The sequence below is a fragment of the Benincasa hispida genome, chromosome 9, assembly GCF_027475165.1.
Source record: "Benincasa hispida cultivar pf3 chromosome 9, pf3_genome.v1.1, whole genome shotgun sequence".
Lineage (NCBI taxonomy): Eukaryota > Viridiplantae > Streptophyta > Magnoliopsida > Cucurbitales > Cucurbitaceae > Benincasa > Benincasa hispida.
The window spans coordinates 45,777,218-45,784,431 of NC_143486.1; positions in this window are offsets into that span (position 1 = coordinate 45,777,218).

Consider the following 7,214-nt stretch of genomic DNA (forward strand, 5'->3'; position numbering starts at 1 on the left):
CAGCAAACCTACGCTGAACCGAAACTGTCCGACCACTTGCTCGGAACCGGACAGCCCAGATTGATAGGATCTCCAACCCGTCACCCACGCTCACGACGCAGCTACTACCTTCAATCTCGCCAGAACCGAGACCACCTGTCTCTCTGACAAACTCGTCGGACGGAACTGAGCTACAAGCGGCTGCTTTCGTCTACAAGCCAACCAAGGGGCATGATTTCGGTTTCAGCAAAAAACCTCAGTCGACTGCTTCGGTTTTTTCTTCTTAGGCGGCTGTTTTTCGATTTTGTTTTTCGCTAGCGGCTGCCTTTCTCTCCTGTTAAAAGAGTTACACGACAATCTCCTAATTTTGGAGAAGAAAGGGATAATTACAAGAATGCCACTGTTCATTATTTACAAGAATGCCATTGGGTCTTTAAGTTTCCAAAAAACCCAATAAAACCCACTTAAATACCTTGTTATTTTCTACAAATCTCCCTCATAACAATAATATTTAAGTGTCAATTTGATTCTCCAATCTTTCTATCATCCAGATTTAATATTCAGCTCATCTAATAGGTATTTGAACCTATGGGCTGGAAGAACCTTAGTTAACATATCTGACAAATTTTCAACAGTATGAACCTTGACCAGTTCAACATCTTTATGGGCTACAACTTCTCTGATAAAATGAAATTTGACATCGATATGCTTAGACCGCTCGTGATGAGATGGATTCTTCGCAAGATGAATAGCACTCTGGCTATCACAATGGATGATAGGAATGAACTCCTGCGACAACAACTCACCAACTATTCTTTTCAACTACACTGCCTCTTTCACAGCTTCACCCACTGAAATATACTCTGACTCAGTAGTAGACAAGGCAACAACTGACTGTAGAGCAACTTTCCAACTGACCACATTACCAAACAAACGAAAAATGTGACCTGATAAAGACCTTCTTTTTTCAAGGTCTGCAGCATAATCTACATCTGTGAATGCGACCAAAGTCTCACATTGGTTAAATTAGAGGAGGATCATGGGTATATAAGTAAGGATGATTGTCTCCATTGGTATGAGGCCTTTTGGGGTGAAACCAAAAGCAAAGCCATGAGGGTTTATGCCCAAAGTGGACAATATCATACCATTGTGGAGATAGCCATGCTCCTAAATTAACCATGCTCAGTAGAATCCTCGGTGCCGAACAAAGATGGAGCCTTGGAAGTAGTCATGGTGGGATCCGTGGTTGAACTCTATTGAATAGGCGGTATGCTCGGGTGAAAAAGGAGTTAGCCTAGATATGAGTTAGAAGGATTGATGACTGTAGGCTTGGTGGTCCTTTGTTCGAAGGGAGGATTGTTGGGAATGTAAAAAATAATGTAATTTAAATAAATAATGGCAAAAATATAGTGAGTCAAAACTATTCTTAAAAATAGGGTAGGTAAATCATGGATCCCATGCACAATTTTTCTAAATTGTGTATCACGTCCATGAGTTAATAAATGATTCTTGGACCCCATACACGATTTTAGACTAAATTGTGGACCCTATACACGATTTACCTAACATGAAATTGACCTTGATCCATGTGTTGCTAACTTGGGTGCCAATTGTGCCACGAAACTCGTGGACATAATACACGATTTTCACAGGATATAATTTTTAAATGTTTTAAATAATATTTCCTAATTGGCTTATTCCTTACGTGTAATAATTGAAAATTCATTTTAAATAAAGAAGAAAATTGGCACACTAAATTTGCGAAATCTTCCCAAATCCATTTGCAAAAATATCTCCAAATTTTAGCAATTCAATTTACCTAAATTATTTACATGTTTGAATTTTGAAATTTCCTTTTATGCATATATATTCTTCAATTGTCTACATCCATTAAAACTTGTGTACGGGTACAATAGTTTTGTATAGTTGACCATCTTTTTCGTAGATGAGGTGGAGCATGAAAATCGTATACTCGATACACAATTTCCTTTAACAACCACACTATCCTAAATTTATCAATAATTTTCAGTTGAATCGTAAATTATGAATTTTTTCAATATTATTAAAAAGAAAAAAGGCATTACCCTATTTTTTTCATTTTTTTTAAGAAACCACATTATTCTTGGAATTAGTCCAATGATGTCTTTAGGGTTAGAGAGTTTATATAGTGCACTCATCTAAACTCTAGAGTCATAATTGTAAATAACCATAAATAATTAAATAATACTAAATATAAATTCTACTTAGGTTCAGGAGTAATCTGTCACTAGATACAGATTCAAGACAGTCTAACAAAACATACCAAAATAAATTGTAGAACGATTAAAATCTAGAATTTAATATTGAAATATAACCCTACCACTTAATTGCTAATGAAATCCTTAATACCTTGATGAATTAGGTTATTATAAGTTTATGTTTAAAATATGTGAAAATGATGAAGGTAAAGTATCCAAATTGTATTAAACAAATTGGGGCTTAGTGAAAAGGTGATGGTGAAATATGGCCAATAGAATTATGTAATATTTCTAATGTCATAATCTCATGAGTATTGTTATGAAAGTCTTGATGACTTCACTTACTTTTAGTCTTAGTTAACTTTCAAATATTTACTTTAAGAATGGAAAGTCGGTTGATCGCATCAAATTGCTATCATTTTTTCAGATTGCTATGGTCATTGCTTTTTCTTTATATATATCTTTCTAGTACATGGCCCCCCTAGCTAGGTTTCCTTCTCACTCTTTCTTATTTCAAATCAATAATTTAATAAGTTTAAATATATCGAGATAAATTTAATTTGGTCCATATGATTTCAAAAGTTTATTAAATTACAAAAATGTAGTCCATAAACTTTGATGTCTGTAACTATTTGATAAGTTTTATAATTTTTTAAACTTCGGATTTACTAAACATTAAATGAGTGTCTGGAGCAAAAAGTGAAGTCATGATACCTATGAACTCTTTGGATCAAATAAGGAGTGGAATTCACAACTTCACTCTACCCAACTCTAGGAAAAATTTATAGCGTTCTCGTAGTTTTCATAAATATTACTATTCCTCACCTTAATTTTAAAAGTATATGCCGACGTGACACATATTAAATGGAGGAAGTATGAAATTTTTCCTATAATTTAGTACTAAGAAATTTTCTCCCCCAACTCTTTGGGTCAAACATGCCCTAAGTTGAAAGATTAAGATTATTCCATTAGACAAAAATTTAAAATTATATCTAATAGATCCATTAATTTTTTAAAATTTTGAGGTTTTCAATGTCCTTATTAGACATTAAAAGTTCATGGATTTATTAGACACAAAATCGAAAGTTTAGAGACATTAAACACTTTTGAAAGTTCATAATCCAAATAGACTCAAATCTTAAAAATCAAAGATAAACTTGTAATTTTGCCTAAAAAATTTTAATTTAATCTCTCTGGTTGAGTTTAGTTTCAATTTGATTTCTATTGCTTTAAAATTTTCGATTTGATAGGTATAATTCGATTCAATTTCACATGTTAAATCGTTTTTCATCCCTCAAGAAGGTCATTCATTATTCTTGACTTCAATGTGACCAACTAAAACAATAAGCCAAATTAAAACATTAGCTCATTTTGTAAAAACCAAAAGTCTCACATGTATTCGATATAGAAACTACATAGATGATTTATGAGAATTTACTAAATCATAGGTACGTGTAAATTTAGAGGGACCAATTTAAAACTATGCTAAATCTATAAGGGAACATATTCATATCTTAGGGAATAAATAATTATGTTTTTTTAGTACAATCAATTTGGGATGGAACTTCAAATAATTGATCTATTGATTGAGAATGTATATTTTATGCTAGTTCAACTATGCTCAAGTTGATACTAATACAAAATTGACCTCTTCGTGTAAACTTCTTTCTCTAACTGTCCATGAGAAAAATAAACTTTGTAACATCCACACCTCCCAATTTTGGACGATTACGAAGAAGGTTCAAACATTCACACTTTGACGATGAACAAATATGACCAATCTCACTTTAAATAAGGGGTGAAAACAATTCGGTTCGATTTGATTTTGTGGTCAAACCGAATCGAACTAAATTTTTTAATATGTGAATCGAATCGAACCGATTTATTAGTTCAAACTGAACCAAACCGAAAGAAAATAACGATGTAGCATATGAAAGGTTGGGTCGACTCATTTTTCATATGGTGTGTGTGACAAAATTGTTGTGTTACCCTTGCCTTCACCGCTGACTATGAGAAGAAAAGATAGAAATCTTTTATTTGTGTAGGCTCTTAATACCATGCCAATCTCAAGAAGTCTTCCTCTATATATTATCGAATATCACTATACCCTATATAAGTATAATTGGCAAAATCTTGAAAATGGGAAAGTTTCAATTTCATAGTTAAAATCAATTTTGTCATATTTAAGATTATTTCAAAATACGTATTTAATCATTAAAAATTTATTTAATACTTAATTGTACACTTTTAAATCTAGTTTTTATATCATCAAAATTAATTTTGAATGAGTAAAGCAATGTTTCGATGTGAGTTTGAAAATGTCAAAAGTGATTTTAACCTATTGATGCCAAAATCTGGATAGAGAAAAAATGCACCTAACCTTTATGTGACTACAACGATAAATTTATAATTTAGGGAAAATGTGGCTTGCAAGATGGTAGAAGATGAAAATATCTACACATCGATGTGGTACTTGCCACATAGGCTCCGATGCTTAAAACAGAAAGTGTAATCGTGTAACAAGTAGAGAATTTGAATATTAGAATGAACTTACTTCCTCTCAAGTTATAATGATTTATTTATAGTAAAATTCTAACATAGAACATCCATATGAAGATTTCCAAGTCATATTAGGTTAATTCTTCAACCAAATGGGTCAGAGCTTGCATTTAGCATGTCTCGTTCATCAAACTATCTTAACAGGTTGGTTTGGGCTTTTGACCAAAATTATCATCCTTTTGAGGCCCAAACAGGTCAATATATGCTCCATTCATCAAATAGGGAGGGTCAGTCTCCACTTCATCCTTGATCAAGGCAGGATCGAGTAGGTCAATTTGAACCTTGGTCCAAACTCCCCTCTTCCCATGCTTCATTGGGCCATATGATATAGTTTTCTAGCTTGGGTTTCGGTACTTTCTTGATCGCATAATTTACAATCTCCATAAAATCGATTATGTCCTTTAAGCTAAAATTACCCATAATATTACCACTCGAGAGTCATTCCCAAACATACTAAAACTAGTTTTCCTAAATAACAGGATAAAAAAATCTCTCAATATGAAAATATCTTTCCATATTTTACAAATATATCATAATCTCACAACAAAAAGATCTTTCACCAAATTAAATGCTTCAAAGATGTGTTTTTTAAGGATTTTTCTCTCTCCACACTCCTTTTGATAAAAGTGTCAACAATTAAAGTGCTTTTTTTTCACAAGAAATTAATATTTAAATGTGTAGTAAAAAAAAAATCTATAGAAATTTTGAAATATTTTTTTAACTAGCCAACAGTAGTTTCAGGGGAAACACACAATCAGTCTCTCTTTGGTCAAAGGAGTTTTGATGACATATATTATATACTTTATTTTCTTCTTCACGACCAAAATTGATAGAATTTAAACTCAAAATACATTAAAAAGTGAATTACTTGAGTTCTCTTTATGAGATAGATTCAATAAGATCTCATACGTCATTAAATTTTCAATTTTACGTCTAACGGATACTTGATATGTTCCGCATATAAAATTGAAAAATTAATGTTTATTAGATATAAAATGTAATTTTATAGTTAATAAATAGTTTTTTTTAAATTTTTTTTAACATGTCCAGAATCTATTAAATAAAAGAATTGATACTTTAGAGATCTATCAAACATTTTAAACGTTGATAAACTTATCATATACAAAATTGAAAATTTGTGAAAATCTATAGGCACGTTTACAAGTCGCTAGTTAAAAAGTTTAGGGAGTAAACTTTGAATTAAGTCTTAAATAAATAAATAAAATGCATATGTGTACAGTTTTGAAGAAAGCATAATATAAATGTGGATAATGCATTTATTATTTATCTTTGATCTTAATTGACAATAATATAAAAAATAGTATGTTAGTATTAAATAAAGTGTCTTAAATACTAAAAGAAATTAAAATTGATTTATTGAGAAAAATATTTTTGTGTCCTCAGATTAATTGTGAGTTTAGTTTTCATTTGATTTTTCGATTTTAAGATGTAATACGTTTAGTGTTTAATTAAGCTTTTTTTTTTTTTTTGTTTAGTTTCAATTTAATCCTTAAATTTCAAAATGTTATATGTTTAGTCCTTAAGTTTTGAGTTTAATTTCAATGTGCTCCCTAAGTTTCAAAGTGTTATAATTTTATCTTTGAAATTTGAGTTTTGCTTCAATTTGATCCCTAGAATTCAAGATTTATATTTTTAACCTCGATTTTTATATAATCATTTTCAGTACTCAACAATATTCATTGCTATCAAATAAGATAACGTTGATATTTTTCCCTTGACTTATAAAATAAGATAAAGTCGATATTTTGAAGTCATGGAACCCACGAGGTAAGTAGTTAAGAAGGCATGAAATTTATATTTTTAATCATGTGGCTCACGAACTCCTTAAGCGCTTTAGCCAAACAAAGAAATATTCCCCAACTTCAACTTCAACTTCTTGAGCCAAATGCCTCCTAATTTTATCATACAGTAAGCAATATAATGCCTTTTTCATCAAGTTAACGACTGACAGATTAATATATTTTTATGACAACTAAATTATTTAATCTCTTTTTTATAACTATTTGTTTTTTTTATACATATATTTTTAAATTAAGCTTATTAACACTAATTTCATATATGTCATGGATGCTTTAGGACCACAAGGTATAAATGATATAAAAATAAGAATAGAAGTAAGAAGGTCGAAAAATTAATAAGGTTTGAGCCAAAATGGGCCTAGGGGATGAGTGTTAGTTTGTGTCAAACTCAAATTATATTCTCGGCTTTGGCCTCGGTCAATGTCGACCCTAGCAAATATAGCTAATGTGGCATGTCCCATGTATGCCCCAGCCTAAAGCATCGCCCATGACCAAAATAGGCCTAGGAAGAGATGCTCAACCTCAGCCTTGGCCTCGACTTTAGCCAAGGTTAAGGCCAACCCTAGCCAAACATGAAACTGAGCACACCCCTTGACCTGGTATGTTATATAACTATCCT